This window comes from Lithobates pipiens, unplaced genomic scaffold (genome assembly GCF_037356315.1).
Source record: "Lithobates pipiens isolate NorthernLeopardFrog02 unplaced genomic scaffold, aLitPip1_a1.2 Scaffold_23, whole genome shotgun sequence".
Classification (NCBI taxonomy): Eukaryota; Metazoa; Chordata; class Amphibia; order Anura; family Ranidae; genus Lithobates; species Lithobates pipiens.
This window is the reverse complement of record NW_027507785.1, coordinates 87,586,664-87,603,004: the sequence shown is the minus strand read 5'-3', so window position 1 is coordinate 87,603,004 and position 16,341 is coordinate 87,586,664. Positions and strand designations below refer to the sequence as shown.

Below are 16,341 nucleotides of genomic sequence, written 5' to 3'. Positions count from 1 at the left end.
AGAATTTTTTGTGCCAGCTTCTAGTAGCTTTTAGAAGCTTTTGGGAGCATTTAGGAGCCTTGGCATTTAATTAGCGTTTTTGCAGTACATGAATTACAAAAAAAAAAAAAAAAAGCTGTAAGTAGCATATTGTTGTTTTTATGCTCCTAGACGCAGAAACTCAAAAAATGCTAATAGCCTAAAGTAGTGTGCATGGACACAAAGGATAACACTATTTAGCTTTAAGGAGCAGAAAAAATTGCTAATAACAACTTCTAGGAGCTTAAAAAAAAACGCTAGTGTGCATGGAGCCTAAATATAAAATGAAAATAAATAAATACCTATAGTACCATTTTATATACATTATATTATTTTGCAAGTAAAGCTTGGCTGAATACATACTAAAAGACATGGTCTCTTTTATAACTACATATACCAATATTGTGCACCGCCCCTTTTTAACCAACTGAAATCCAGCTTTCTCCAGCCCAAAGTGTTCAATGTAATGCAATATGATTGTTAGCATAAAACAGTATTATGAGATGGGAGAAACACGTTAAGTAGAATAATGAGAAAGGTTGCTTTCAACAAAAGAAGCAGCACATTTTTAACACATTACCCTGAACGATCTACATCTTGAGAGTCAACTTATCTCCTTGGCTGACGCTAATGAGTTTGAATCCCAGAAAGGTGAATTGATTTTAAAATGATGAAATTAATTAAAACAGCAGTATGTTATTAATATTGCATGGGTAATTGAATTATCAGAGGTAGTTTACACCTACATCAGAGTCAAATTGTGTAATTTGTATGCTTTTAGGTTCATCTTTTCAGCTCTCCTTAAAAAAAATGTAAAAAAATGTAAAGATGAGCAAATACTAATAATTTACAGAGGGAAATTATGCTTTTTTTATTGTACAGTTATTGGTAAGAGCTGTATATAGACATAAGGATTAAAAAATAACCACATATTGATTTATAGTAAGCTGTCACTTTCAAATGTATGTAATTAAAATAAAAGACTACAGGATCCATTAAATAATACTTTAGTTCCATTATATTTTATTCTTCAATGTTACTAGAAAAAAAAATGAGATACAGTTATTTTGTGGCTAACGTTAGTACAGTTGTCCTTTTATTAAACCCTCCCCACCTCCTCAGAGTGCAGATTGTAGTGATCTTTGTAAAAAAAAAATCTCTGTACGCTACCAAAAAAAGGCAAAAAACCTTTGGCTTAGTGGCGTACTGCGTAGGGCGGTCACAAGTGATGTCACTTCCAGTCTGGAGCCTCAGAAGTCTATCTTTATTGTGCTGGTAATGAGTCTGTGACGTATATACATATGTGAATGCATTTTATTGTGGTTTTGGTTATTTTATCTTAAAAATGACTACACTATTGAGAGCTTCCTCTCTTTTTTCCATGAGCTACTTGGAAATGATGCCTTGGAAATCATGGAAATGATGGGGCGGTGATGTTATAAGGCCCGGGGTCACTGGACGCCTGTCCCTATAATTACATAACCACCCATCATGCCCCGGGCAGTGATGTCATAAGGGGCGGGGCCTCCAGGTGACATCACCCGGTGATCCCACACCATGCCAATATTAGTAGTGGCACACTGCGCACCAAGCATTAGAGCCGGAGAGCGTTGAGTCAACATCGAAAGAAGAGCAGAGGGAGAAGACAGCAGAGAAGACCTGGCAAAAGAGCAAGAAGATAGCGAAAAAGACCCAGCAGAGGCAGAAGACAGAGGACAGAGGGAGAAGAACCGGAGAGGGCTAGAAGACATCAGCAGGGAGCGTAGAAGACCCGGAGAGGGGAGAAGAACCGGTGGAGGCAGAAGACACCAGTGGAGGGGGCAGAAGAGCCGGAGAGGGGAGAAAAGATCGCAAGAGATGACGGAGCTGCCTACATAAATTACTTTAAAAACATGTTTAATGTGTTTAATTTTTTAAACATTTTTTAGGTGAATGGGTAGGAGTACAATGTACCCCATACTCATTCACATAGGGTGGGGAACCAGAATCTGGAGCCCCCTTGCAAAAGGGGGCTTCCAGATTCCAATAAGCCCCCGCCCTCAACCCCCACAACCAACAGCCAGGGTTGTCGGGAAGAGGCCCTTGTCCTCATCAACATGGGGACAAAGTGCTTTGGGGTGGGGGGCACAGGGCCCCCCATGCCCCAAAGCACCCACCCCTTCATGTTGAGGGCATGCGGCCGGGTACAGTTCGAGGGGGGGGCACTCGCTCGTCCTAACTGCCTTTCCTGACCTACCACGCTGTGTGCTCAGGTAAGGGTCTGGTAGGGATTTTGGGGGGAACCCCAAAGCCATTTTTTTTCGGCATGGGGGTTCCCCTGAAAATCCATACCAGACCGAAAGGCCTGGTATTCTCCCCAAAGCGGGGGAACCCATGCTGTTTTTTTTTTTTTTAATTATGCGTGGACTTCCCCCTAAAGATTCATACCAGACACAGTGCCTGGTATTGTCGGGGATCAAAGTTGGATACCTGTTCATTGAAGTCGGAAGTCACAGTGCAAAGTCGGATCCAAAGCGGTACGACTGTTGTGTCATACCAGTGTGAACCTGGCCTTAGGCTCCAGTCTTGGGACAGTCTTACTGACAGTAGCCTTGATCCCAAACCATGCTTTTGCTCAGTGCCATTTGTTACACACAAGCCCAGCAATGCTGTTTTATGTATACAGTGCTCAGCATAAATGAGTATAGCCCAACAGATTTGTCAGAAAACCTTTACTTTCCTTTCAGAATCAACATTTTCTATGGGACACTATACTGCCAAATACTCTCACAAATGCAGGCCATTGATTGCAACCAAGATTTGTTAATTTGCACACACAAAATGTTGCAAAAATGAATACACCCCAATGAAAAATCCTTATTAACAAGAATTCAACTACAGGTGACTCTAATTATTCATTAAACAGGTGCCCAGCAGACAGTTTATTATAAAAGAGGGTTAATTCATGAAGAAAACCCCTTCCCATTTCATGCTGTAAGCAATGGCACCACATGGAAGAGAAATGTCACAAGGCCTGAGAAAGAAAATTATTTGTTTACATAGGAAAGGGGAAGGCTATAAGAAGATCAGCACAGCTTTACTTATCAGTCAGAATACTGTAGCAAAAGTGATGCAAACATTTAACAGAGATGGAACTGCAGCCATCTCACAGAGATGTCCAGGCCATCCATTGAAGTTAATACATTGACAAGAGCATTTTCTGATGAGAAGGGTTGAAGAAAATTGCCATGTGATTTCACTGCAGTTAGCTAAAGAAGTAGAAAGCCAAACTGGGTGATTGTTTCCTGTGACACAATACAGCGTACACCGCAGAGAAATGGCATGCATGGGTGTAGTCCATGAAGGAAGCCTCTTCTAAAGCCTATGCACAAAAAAGCCAGACTAGAATTTGCCAGGGCCCATGCTGAAAAAGAAGAAGACTACTTGGACTCTGGAGTGATGAGACAAGAAAAATGTTTTTGGAACTGATGGCTTCAAAACGGTATGGCATCACAAAGGTGAGCAGTACAAAGAAAAATACATGGTGTCTACATTGAAACATTGTGGTGGCAGTGTCCTTCTGTGGAGCTCAACGAATTTTGCTCGTGTTGGGGAGCTATATTTCATTTATAGTATAATGAATTCACAGATGTACTGCTCTATATTGAAAGAGAAGATGCTACCATCACTCTGTGCCCTTGGTTGTTGTGGACTTTTTCAACATGACAATAATCCAAAACATATCTAATGCCGCGTACACACGATCAGAATTCTCATCGGAAAAAGCTCTCATGGTTTTCCCGACGGAATTTAGATGGAATTCGGCTCAAGATGTCTTGCCTACACACGGTCACACCAAATTCTGATTGTTTATAACGCGGTGACATACAACACGTACGATGGGACTAGAAAAAGGAAGTTCAATAGCCAGTAGCCAATAGCTTTCGTCTCGTAGTTGAATCTGAGCATGCGTGAATTTTGGCATGTCGGAATTGCATACATACGATCGGAATTTCCGATAGAAAGTTTTTCCATCAGGAAAATTGAGCACATGCTATAAATTTTTGGCTGCTGGAAATTCAGACAGCTAAATTCCGATGAAGCATACACATGGTCGCATTTTGCAATGAAAAGCTCTCATTGGTCTTTTTCTGGCCAGAATTACGATCGTGTGTACGCGGCATAAGGCCACTGTTGCATTTCTGAAGAAGAACCAAGTGAAAGTGATTCAGTGGCCGAGTATGTCTTCTGATCTGAACCCAATAGAACACCTTTGGGGAATTCTAACGAGTCAAGTAGAGCATCACTTTCCATTCAGCATCCAGGCTCTAAAAGAGGTTGTTCTTGAAGAATGGAACAAGATAGATGTTGCAATATGTTGCCAACTTGTTCATTCCATGACTTGGTGCTGTCCTTACAAATCATAGAGGTCATACAAAATACTAGATATAGTCATTTTTGTTATGGGGTGTATTCATTTTTGCATCAAATAATTTGAGTAAAACTGAAGATTTTGTAATCTAAGTTCTATTATTAAAGAAGTTGTATCGTCTTATGGTTTTTCACCTTAATGCATTCTATGTATTAAGGTGAAAAACCTTCTGTGCTTTTTCTTACCTGAACCCGATTGTTCCAGCAACGAGCACAAGCCCAGCAGCTCCAGCCACTGTCTCAGGTCCTCATTGGCTCCTGCTGCTCTCAATCAAATCCAGTGACACGGGAGCCAAGGGCGGGACCGTGTCCTGCTGTCTGTGCCTCCATGGAAATCAGCTCTCCATGGGGGCACTCACTGAAGAGGAGGAGCCAGGAGCGCTGCCAGGGGACCCCAGAAAAGGAGGTCAGAGGCAGCTCTGTGCAAAACCCTTGCACAGAGCATGTAAGTATGACATGTTTGTTATTTAAATATGAAAAGAAAATTGGGTAGAATTGGTGCTATACCTTTAAATCAATTATATATTTCAACTCACAAAACCCTATACTCGTTAGTGCTATGAAATTGCTACTTTTTGATGTGTTTAACAAATTAGTAAAATATTGATATACATGCCCATTAGCAGGGGCCTCGTGCTGCTATAAATTTCAAGTGCATTTAAAAAAAAAAAAAAAAAAAATGTATATAAATATATGTGAAAATTCCTTCGTTTTACAAAACATTAATCAACATTTATAACCAATACCGAACCACCCAGTGGTTATATCAAAAACCAGAAGAATTATTAAAGATTAAAAAAAAAATAATAATAATAATGTGAAAAAAGTTCAGATCCTCCAATCTCTTTTCCTATGAGTGTGGAAATGTAGGCAAATGCTTTATAATATGCAAAACAGTTCACGAGCAATATTTTATTTCCAAGTGGTGACTTGTGCAAATTTACAAAATGAATTTCCGGTGCGCTTTGGTAAAATTTAATTATATTGCGCTCACCAATCCTTACCCCTACTGGGGCAAAATCGCCTCCACAGTGTTAGCCCCTGTGCCGCTCTCTGGTGCCTCCCTGGGAATCTGGTTTGTCATCCAGGGATAAAATTCTCATTCATATGGTTCATAGAAAAAGAAGGAAGTCCATAGTGTAGTATATCTTTAAAATGTATTTATTAAGAGAAGAAAACTACTCACATATCATCAATGGTGTGTTCACAATGCAAAAAAACTTGCACCGCCGTCCGCTGCAGTTTACTATAGAGAGGTCACGTCCTTATGGCCACGCCCTACCGGTTTCGTCACGCAGACATCATCAGGAGCCCGGGGACCCCAGAAAAGGAGGTTAGGGGCAGTTCTGTGCAAACCCTTGCACAGAGCATGTAAGTATGACATGTTTGTTATTTAAAAAAAACAACAACAACAAAAGAAAATGAACCTACACTCACTTTAACCTTACTTTCATGTAATAAGTGTTACAAATATTCTATAAAACTCAGTTTTGTCAAAATGTTGGAAATTACTCTCATGTTCATTGAGATATTGATTAAAATTTTACTTTTCAAAGGGGTGTACTAATTTATGCTCAGCACTGTGTATATGTGTGTGTATATATATATATATATATATATATATATATATATATATATATATATATATACACACAGAGCACTGGCTGGCAAGATTGTGGTTAGTGTATATTTTTCACCTAGGTTTCTCATCTATACTTAGTGGGGGCTAACTTAATAGATTCTTTACTGGGTTCTTGAGCCCAGAGACTTTGTAGAGTTTTGGATGGGATAAAGACTCCATTTCTAGGTCCACATCTTATCTGGTAGTCAGACCTCATTATATGCCTCAGCTGTGTACAGACCCGTGGGAGCTAACTGATGTTTAGTTTTCTCTTACTCTTTCTCTCTTGTGAAAATGTTGTCAGAGCACTAAAAAGGCGCAAGGGCTGCCCATTTGTTTTGGAGAACTGATGAGGGCACTCCGTTAGTCAGGAGCTGACCTTAGTTTAGTTTGTAGCTTATACAAGCAGATGTTTTGTTTCTTTTATGCTCTGAAATTTCTGTGCAAAGCCCTTCTAAATCGAAACATTGTTTGTTTGCTGCCTGATGAATTAAAAACGGCAGGATAAACCTGCTTTGACTGTCCCTGGGGAAGTCATAGATTCTTATCACATAATTAGGGCATCATCATTCATCTTCTTCCCATCCCATGAACCCAATATATCACAGACACATTTGGGTGGTGTTTCATCGTGTTGTCCTGGGTTCATTGTATTGCAGCAATGAATGGTACTGCACTTATATGTCATTACATGAGCCCCCCCCCCCCAATGCTACAGTAAGGACTACTGTCTGCCAATGCAGGGATTAGGTAGGACCCCTAATACCTCCAAACTTTCTAGAAGACAGCTACAATTAAGCTATGCATGTATAGAATTACATAAAAATAGGTGCAGGATGGCTGGAGATTTGTTTGTGTACATGTACATGGACAGTGAGAGACACAAAAGAGCTATATACGGGTGGAAATAGAAGTACATGGTTGTATAAGCTTGTAGTCATGTAAACATTGATGTTCTTTTACATCGTCATTTACTCACACATGTGCGGGTATAACCATGCACTTCTATGGCCATCTGAATGCGTCACCTGTGGTTCTCTGAGCATAAGCTTTCGGTTTTCTTTTTGTCAAAGCTTAAAGTGACACTAAAGGTACAGTTTTTTTTTTTAAATAACAAACATGTCATACTTACCTCCACTGTGCAGTTCATTTTGCATAGAGTGGCCCTGATCCACCTGTTCTGGGGTCCCACGGCGGCTTTCGTGCCTCCTCCCCGCAATAGATAACCCCCTCTGGGATGCTCTCTCCTGAGGGGGTTACTTTGCAGGCCCGCTCCCGTGTCATACACTCGGCGCCCATAGCCGCCGAGTGTATGACTGGGCCCCCCCCGGTGCCTGCGCCATTGGATTTGATTGACAGCAGCGGGAGCCAATGGTTGTGCTGCTATCAATCTATCCAATGAAGAGCCAAGAAGCCATGGAGAGAGCAAGGCGGGATTGCGCCCATGGAAATTCGGGGCTCAGGTAAGTAAAACGGGGGGGGGGGGGGGCTGGGGGTCAAGACACTACACAGTGTTTTTTCACCTTAATGCATAGGATGCATTAAGGTGAAAAAAACAAACAAACTTTACAACCCCTTTAATTGAAAAACCTGAAGTTAGAAGCAGATTCACTACCATGCACAGCTGCAACAGATTTTGCACTCTCCAGTTTTAGTAAATCAACCCCTAACGCCGTGTACACACGGCTGGACTTTTCAACAGCAAAGGTCTGGCGGAAGGAATCCGTCAGACAATTCAACCATGTGTGGGCTTCATTGGACCTTTGCTGTCGAAAAATCAGTTGGACTTTAGATTTAGAACATGTTTCAAATCTTTCCAACAGACTCGCCTCCAGTCGAGAAATCCGTTTGTCTGTATGCTAGTTCGACTAATGAAAATCGATGCTAGGGCAGCTATTAGCTACTGTCTATGAACTTCCTTATTCTAGTCCGGTCGTACGTAATCACGGTCGAATCCATCGGACTTTGGTGTAATTGTGTGTGGCCAAGTCCGTTCATTCTGAAAGTCCATCGGAAGTCCGCCGAAAGTCAGTTGGGAAGACCGTCAGACCTAGTCTGTCCGAAAGTCCAGTTGTGTGTACACAGCATAACAGTTTTACTCTAGGGGACTTTTGCACCAGAAAACGTTCATATGTAAACCTGTAAAAAAAAGGAACAAGGAGTCTTTCATTGCTAACTTCTCATCCTGAAAATGCTAGTCACCTTGCTATATTAAGGCTTACCTGTAGGTTAAATGAATATCTCCTAAATATGTACCGTTTAGAAGATATTCACCCTGCATGCAGCCAGTTACGTCACTGGTGCTTGGGCTCTGAAGGCCCAGCATACCTTGCTGGACCTTCAGAGCTTCATGCTGGAACCGGAGGTCCTGCATGCATTCGCTGGAATGATGTCACCGCGGCTCTGGCCAATCACATAGTTGGAGTGGGCAAACCTGGAAGAAAGATGAGGGGGGGGGGGAGATTTCAGCACTCTCAGCAGTGACAGTACAGCACTGAGGATTTCATAATATGCTAGCATGGGTTGCCAACTAGCACATTATGCCATTGCCTTGAATATGTTTTTTTTTTTACAACAGCCATGGCTTACAACCGCTTTAAGGTACTGACCTTGAGCTAGTATGCAGAAATCAGGGTTAACCATAACTTGCTATACCGCATGCTTCTTCCAGATCACTGAGTAGGTACTGAAGACAGAGAGAGCCAGGGAAATACCATTTCTTGAGGGAGGTCAGCAGTGGCAGCCTATGCATTTCTGTCAATGCAGGTTTCCTTTAATAAACATAGAATGCCAAAAGCTGCTGTCACCATTGTGCCCAAGCCTCCCCATGTGTACAGAAGGTGCGATCTTTATTGTAGCAGCACTTGCCAAGATTGACAGATGCAGTGCGGCAACAAGGGCATTCTAAAATCACAAATGTAGGCAATTAATCAGCCCCAGTGTCTCCAAACTCAAACTGCACTTTTTTTTTCTGGATCATTAATTTAATCGTATTACCATGCCTGTTAAAAAAATAAACGAGACAAGGGACACTAGACCTCCAGCAATAGTCTGTGGAGTCCTCTTGATGGAGTGTTTGGTACAAATGGTTTGCATCCCCAGGAGCATGCATACCAGCTCAGAGGCACATCAGCACTGGCAAGAGGTTGTATCTGAGCCTGAGATAGTGAAAGGGGGAACATGACACTGTGTAGAAAGGGAGGGCAGGAGGCTGCAAGGAGGAGCCCTAACAGCAGACTGATCTTTGTCTAGTCCAATCATTCCTATGTGCACAGCAGCCTTGTTAGTGTCACTCTGGATTCAAAGCAAAGCATCTGTCTGTGGCTCTCTCTGCTGCTGGTAACTGACATCTCTGCTCCAGGAGCACAGGGGCAGCTTGCCTGATCTGCACCACACACTGAGGACTGTGACTACTTCTCTGCGAGGTTCCTTCTCTTACAACACAGAAACTAGTTCACACCTGCCTGCTATAGTTCTTGGTGATCATCAAACTTGCCAGCATTGCTGCCTGTGCATGCTACACCTGGGCTATACACCTTTATCACTTCTACTTTTTTTTTATTATCATCAGTCTTGGGGAATGGAGGGACCACTTTGGATGAGCCCAACTTTCTGATCCACCTACAGCATGGACACCCCGGTTAGCTCCAGGAGAATTAAAGCCGGCAAATGAATTTCAGCACCATCTGGACGCTGGACAGCTCCGCTGAACGAGACTGATCGCTGGACGGCTGCATGGCTGAAGGTTGCCTTTGTTAGGGATGAGGAGCAAAGCTCGACCCCTTCATTGGTGAGTTTTGGGGATCTGCAGGGGTGTCGCTAGACCCTGACAACAGCGCACCTGCCTTGGGTCTTTTACTGAGCGCCCCAGGTCTCCTTTGATATGTGGAGATGATATATTCTATACAATATCTACTTTTCAATCCATCATATTTTTGTTAAGATTATATTAGTCTTAGATTTATTTCAAAGTAGTCATCGTGGTATTCTAGCAGTCCCTCAACATTTTAATTTGTGTACCCCTGTTCTCTTTTTTTGGTTCAGGTCTTCTATTGAGTGCTCCTTTGCAATATGGGCATGCTACATTCTATGCATTGTACAATTTTGAAACAATATACCTACTTTTCAAGCCATCCCTTATTTATGTTACAATTATATATATATATTTTTTTTAGATCAATTCATGTTTTTATTAAGATTATATTAGTCTTAGATCTGATCCACAGTAGTCGTTGCGGTATTTGAGCAATCCTTCAATATTTTAATCTGTATGCCCCTGCTCTCCAAGGACCCCAAAAATGCCCCTGTGGATCTGTATATACTAAGGTATCCATACACCATCTCTAGAAAGTCTGCAGGGAGTTAGGATAAGTTTTATATGTCTATAAAGGACAGCTTGTAAAATGCACTTAACTCCTTCACTTCTATAGAAGCAGTGTGTAGTTAGTCACAGTCAACTGGACTTGTTCTGTAGATGGAGGAGGCTTTGTCTCTCATTAATGAGTATAAGAAACATACTCCAGTGTTTATAGCAAAAGGGTATAATTCATTCTATAGTAGCAGTCTGCCAAAGCAGTATGGCAATGAAGTGTGACTAATATGTTAATATATAGATAAATAGATTTGTGTGTGCCTAGGTAGATGATTTTTTTTTTATTTTGGGAACATTTATTTTTGTTTTGTCATTACAGTTATTTAGCGCTGACAATTTACGTAGCTCTTAACATATATATTGTAAAATTACATCTGTCCCTGTCTTCAAGGAGCTCACAATCTAAGATCCCTATCTCACACGCATGTATACACATACTATGGCTAAATTAGACAGAAACCAACTAACCTATCAGCATGTCTTTGGAGTGTGGGAGGATGCACAAGCACAGGAAGAACACGCAAACTCCATGCATATAGTGTCCTGGTTGGGATTCAAAACCGAAGACCCTAGTGCTACAAGGCAGGGTACATGCTTTGTAAAGGTACTTTATATTTGTAGTTTACTTCCATGCCCTTAGGTTGGTTCCCTTGAATCGTCTATATTCCATAGTGGATAGAAGGCTAAGTAACTGCCAGGCTTTTTATGCTCACTGTCTGCTTGATCTGTGTTGCCCTGGTGCACTTATTTCATCGAGCAAAGTGAAAAGTATATTTTTTTATTGTGTAGTGTAAAATCTGCTTGATTACTATGTTTTACTACACAACATCATTATTGCCTGCTGCAGTGCTATATTATTTTAGCATGTTATCTGCAAATTATATTTTTATATGTATATAGCTAGCAGTTGTTTGCAATTAAGGCGCTTTGCACTAAGGTTTAATGGACTACTGCTTGTGGTAACTACATCAGGATTTATAGTAGAATATGAGTTATCAAACCCATCGTATAAGTTTAGCAATATACACGGTGATGCCCCTTTAACTTGGGCTGGATGTTGCATCCTCAGGTGCTGGGACCAGCTGTACAGTCCCTAGGCTGATGAAATGGACAAGCTGCTTCCAGGACAGCTGACCGATTCTCTGCGCTTGCAAGGAAAGTGCCTCTAGGATCACTTTCATTATCCTTTTATAGATCAACTGTATCTGTGGCAGCCTTGGGAGGTGACAGGTCTACTCTGCTATTGAGTCAGCAGGATAAAAGGGAATCAGATGGCAAGGCATGCTCTCTCAGGTCAGCTGCGCTCTGTTCATTGTGTTCTGATTTGCACTCTAGTCTATAGAGGTAGATGAAGTGCTCAGAACAGCTGCTGGATGAGGAGATTATATCTGTTGGCTTTGATATCTATTGTAATGGAGTAAGTACTGTGGGCTTTGCAGTAGGAGCATACAGTGTTGTAGCTTGAGATAGACTGGCTGCTGACCACTAGCTAGTGCTGAAAGTGGTCCGTTGCTGCCTAGAGTCTACACTAAATAATTTCCCAGAGGCTTGTAATAATAATAAAAAAGTTTGATCTGTTTCTCTTCCTCTCTCTCTCTCACTGTATCAGATTTGCTCATCTTCATGTCTGCCCCCCTTCTCACATTGGCACCCTTTCTCTCTTTTTATCTTCTTTCTTCTTTGTCCTTCTTTCACACACTGACACTTTCTCTTTCTTATCTCTTCTGTCCCCATCTCACTTTGGCACAGTTTCTTTCTGTTCCCTTATGGCCCCATCACACTACCACTTGTTCTCTCTGCTTCCCTCTTATAGCCTCTCTTTTTAACCCCCCCCCCCCATATTGGCACTCTTTCTCTCTAGTCCCTTTTATAGCCCTCCCTTCCTTTCATTCTCTCTTTCACACTGGCACCCTTTCTTTTTGCTCCCATCTGTCCCCTTCTCTCACTGGCACTTTATCTCTATGCTCCCTTCTGCCCCCTCCCCTCTGTCTTGCCCATGTCCCCCCTCAGCTCATGGACTCTGCTTTTAAACAGTTTGGTTACATTTTTTTTCGTATAAATCCAGTATATATTACCTTTCATTTCCAGCCCTGATGAAGGAGGTGTCCTCTGACCCCTGAATTGAGTTGGCTTTGTGATAAAGTTTTTATCTTACCTTTCAATAAAGCTAAATTTTGGCATGGCACTTCAATCTGAGATTCCCTCAGTTACAAACCAAGGAGACAGTGGAAGTCCTTTGGCATGGAGAAGCTGCCAGCACTAAGAATTCAGACGCCCTGTTCATATACACCTATACCCCTTCATAGTGTTAGGATAATCGTAAGGTTCCAGTTCTCCCTTCTGTCCCCTCTAACACTGGCAATTTTTCCTTCTACTCTATTCTGTACCTCTTCTTCTTGGTTCTTACTCTACCTCTGTCTTACAACTTCTCTGTTTTGACCCTCTCTCTGCCTTTTGTTATCTCTTTACCTCTCTCCAATTGACTCTCTTTTTCTTGTTTTCTGTCCTATTTCCATTATTATTTTCATTTTCACTTCACTCTTCTTGCTCTCATCCTTCATCTTTCGTCCTCTTTACATTGCTTGCCTTTCTTTCATTCCCTTAGTGTTATCCTCTTCTTGCTCTTTATTTTTCCCTCTGTTGTCTCCCTCTTTTACATCCTCTTCCTATACCACGTATCCCTTTGTCTCTTCTTCTCTCACTCTATTGGTCTCTCATGCTCTATCCCTCTCTTCCTCTTGTATCCTCCTTTCCATCTTCCCCTTTATCCTCTCTCGCTTTCTCTCGCTCTCTCCACTCATCTCTCTGTCATTGTCATCCACTCTTAAAGGGACCATCATAAAAAAGCCACTCTAAATAGAATATTACATTTCATCTATGTCTCATTATGTAAATACAGTTTTAAAAGCAGCATTAAAACACATTGTCACCTAAGTCATTAGCCCTTACAGTGAACAAGTAGCTTTTTCAAGTATGCCCCATCCTTAAGACTCGAGGTCTACATTCAGTTACAGCGTGCCAGCTGGAGTACTCTTTTCCATGTATGTCTTTTCCAATATATAATCAAGCAGTATCTTAGCAACTTTTTGTGATATTTTGTGCACTGTAATAAAGACAAAGTTGTAGACACTGTGCACACTTTGATTGTCTCAGGTACAAACACTGATTATGACAGATTATGTCATAAGCACACATGTTAGCTTGCTAGATTTCATAATTAAATCAGATTGGCGCAGTGATAGATTAATGGCTTCAGTTAACAGGCTGATTAAACATAATTAATATTTTTAAGGCTAGCTTCTGAATGTGTAAGTCAATATTTGAATATGTTCTTTAGGCTGTATGTAGAACAGAGTTGCAGGCAATTTGTGTCCATCCTATTAAAGTCATATATTGTATTCGACTATATTATTTGCATTGCAAATATTTAACATTTATGCAGGCATGTACACTGTAGTGTATATAATGTGCATGAGTGTGTTTTTTATAAAATACACACAAAAATATACTGACATTATGAATGACGATAAAATATTTAGCTCTTTTTACATGTGTGCATTACAAAAAAAAACTTACATGAAAGTTTGTGCATTAACATTTTATATATACATACATACACAAAAATGCAGACACACATATAGGTATAATAAGTATATTTATATAGTGAAAATATTTATGCATTTAAACTATTATCTAAAGCACCACATTTATATAAATAGGCATGGCTAAATCTTATCTAAAAATATATGTAATACTATTAATGAGCATGTGCATTTATATACTATCTATCTAGCCATCTATTTGAGATCCCTCTATCTATTTTCCTCCATCCATTCATACACTAATAATTATATGGCTATACTTATATATATGAGCAGCATCATGCATAAACAAACAGAATCCTTGAATATATATTTTGAAAATAGAAGCACACCTCATTATTAAAAAGGAAACGTGTTTTCTAATAGTTGAGCATAATGGGAAGCATGGCATTGGAAAGGTCACTACATATTCATTTTCCAGCGTGACACAGGCTGCTTGTGCGAGGTATTCATTTTGCAGATGTGGGCCAATTTATATTTAGAATTCTTATTCTCTCGGAATGTGTTTTGTTTTGCAGCAGGGAAAAAAAAAAATGAAGTTATTGTTTGATTGATGTGGTTCAAGTGTATGAGCGGTGAAGGCAGCGCAGAATAGACTTGCTGTCCTTGAGTTTGCAGTCATTGACCCAGTCATTTATAGGAAAAAAGTGTGCAGAAAGGGAAGAAAAGGTATATTTTTTATTGCCTTTCATCAAGGTTGCCTCATGTGAAAATACCAAAATGTGGATAGATTGACATTTCCAATGTCATGTTCGCTGTCGGTGACTAAATTGGTTTGTCTGACTTTATAGTGAAATTTAATTATGTAATAATTGTCTAAGTGTTGGCAAATATAGGGATCTGATCATTTGAAAAGAACTTGTAGACCTCTGATCAATCCATCCCTAACTGGACATTCACATCTGATATTTAAGGCATTTTGGGAAATCCTACACAACTGGTCCAAATGTTTTGTCAAATTTCATTGGCTGACAATGTTGATCCTTTAATGAGATAATTTGCTAAATCATCTGTCTACAATTCGTTGACATGTATAGCCATCCTTAGACAGATATCTCTATGATGAAGGGCAATGAGCAATATGCTTTTCTATGCCAAGAATGGATCTACCAATGGATCTACTGTAGCTTTCTTTTCTAACTCTTGATGGTGGTACATATGTGGTTCTAGAAATGTTCCTAAGGAGAAAGGTTACTTTCTTAAATCAGTCCCTTTTACCACCATACAGAAAAACCTTACTGGTTAATCATAGACAAGTGGTGATTGCACCAGTCATACTGCTGAGAATATCATTGTAAAGATTACTCATTCATAGGGGCCCTCTTTATATATATATTCTTTTCTTTAATACATAACAAAGTGCATACGTAGGCAGCAAAATACTACAGAACTACAGCTTACGATTTCTTTCCCTCCATCTCTCTGCTCTCGGTATGATTTCAATAGACTTATCTCTACACTTTCCTGGTCTGTTGAAGAATGCCCTAAAATCTCCAACTAGCTTGGTTAACAATGATTCCAACGATTCCATTCTCAAACCTTTTCTCACACATATACAGTCAAATGATTGCCTAAAACAGTCATAAAAGTCAACATTAATAGATCTTTCATGGCCCTGGAAGCTCTTCATAGACTTGAGGTGGCAGTCATCTGATCCAAATGTTTTTGGACAGATTGGTTAATGATCTCACGCCAAAGGCTCCAGTAGATGTCCATTGGCCATGGGGGGACTGACTGATCACCTAGATTAAAAAACAGTTCTGATTATTTGTTTTCAACCCCCACCCTTCTAGCACCTGCAGCATCTGGTTTTCCCTCCGGTCTCCCATGTATGGGCATTAATAGCCATTAATAGGCATTAACAGCCCCTGGTCCTACAGGGTAGTCTGAACATGCCTGCATGTTTGACCACACTACTAAATCTATGATTACTGTGAAATACGGTAGCAGCATACAAGTTCATCAGGATTACTTCTATGTATCCTCAACAGCATTCTGCACTGATTTGACTTAGCTTACCCTACAAAGAACTCAGCAATATGAATTTATTTGCAAAGTTCACGCTGAGAATTTTTTTTTTGTAGTTCTCTCTATAAAAGCTTTATTTTGCCCCTTGCTGTGATATATACAAGGCTGGGTCATAAGGCCAGCACTGTATGGATAGGAGACGTGCTCATGCAAGCCAGATAATCCAATCGCAATTCTCAAGGAAAGAGGCCTCTAGTCCAGCTGTTTTTGTGCTTGCATCGTCTATCAGCTAGATACAGAACAATCGCTGGATCCTGCTAGACATATAGGCAGAGTCAGTGCCAATATCT

General features: G+C 40.5%; 1 protein-coding gene across 1 annotated transcript in view; it reads left to right on the top strand.

Moving 5' to 3' along the window:
- The first annotated feature begins 9,303 nt into the window (after positions 1-9,303).
- TAFA4 (TAFA chemokine like family member 4) overlaps positions 9,304-16,341 on the top strand; it is a 337,297-nt gene continuing 330,259 nt past the window's right edge. The window contains exon 1 of the mRNA XM_077451977.1: positions 9,304-9,839. The gene's annotated coding sequence lies outside the window, so the exon portion shown is untranslated. The remainder of the gene's footprint in view (positions 9,840-16,341) is intronic.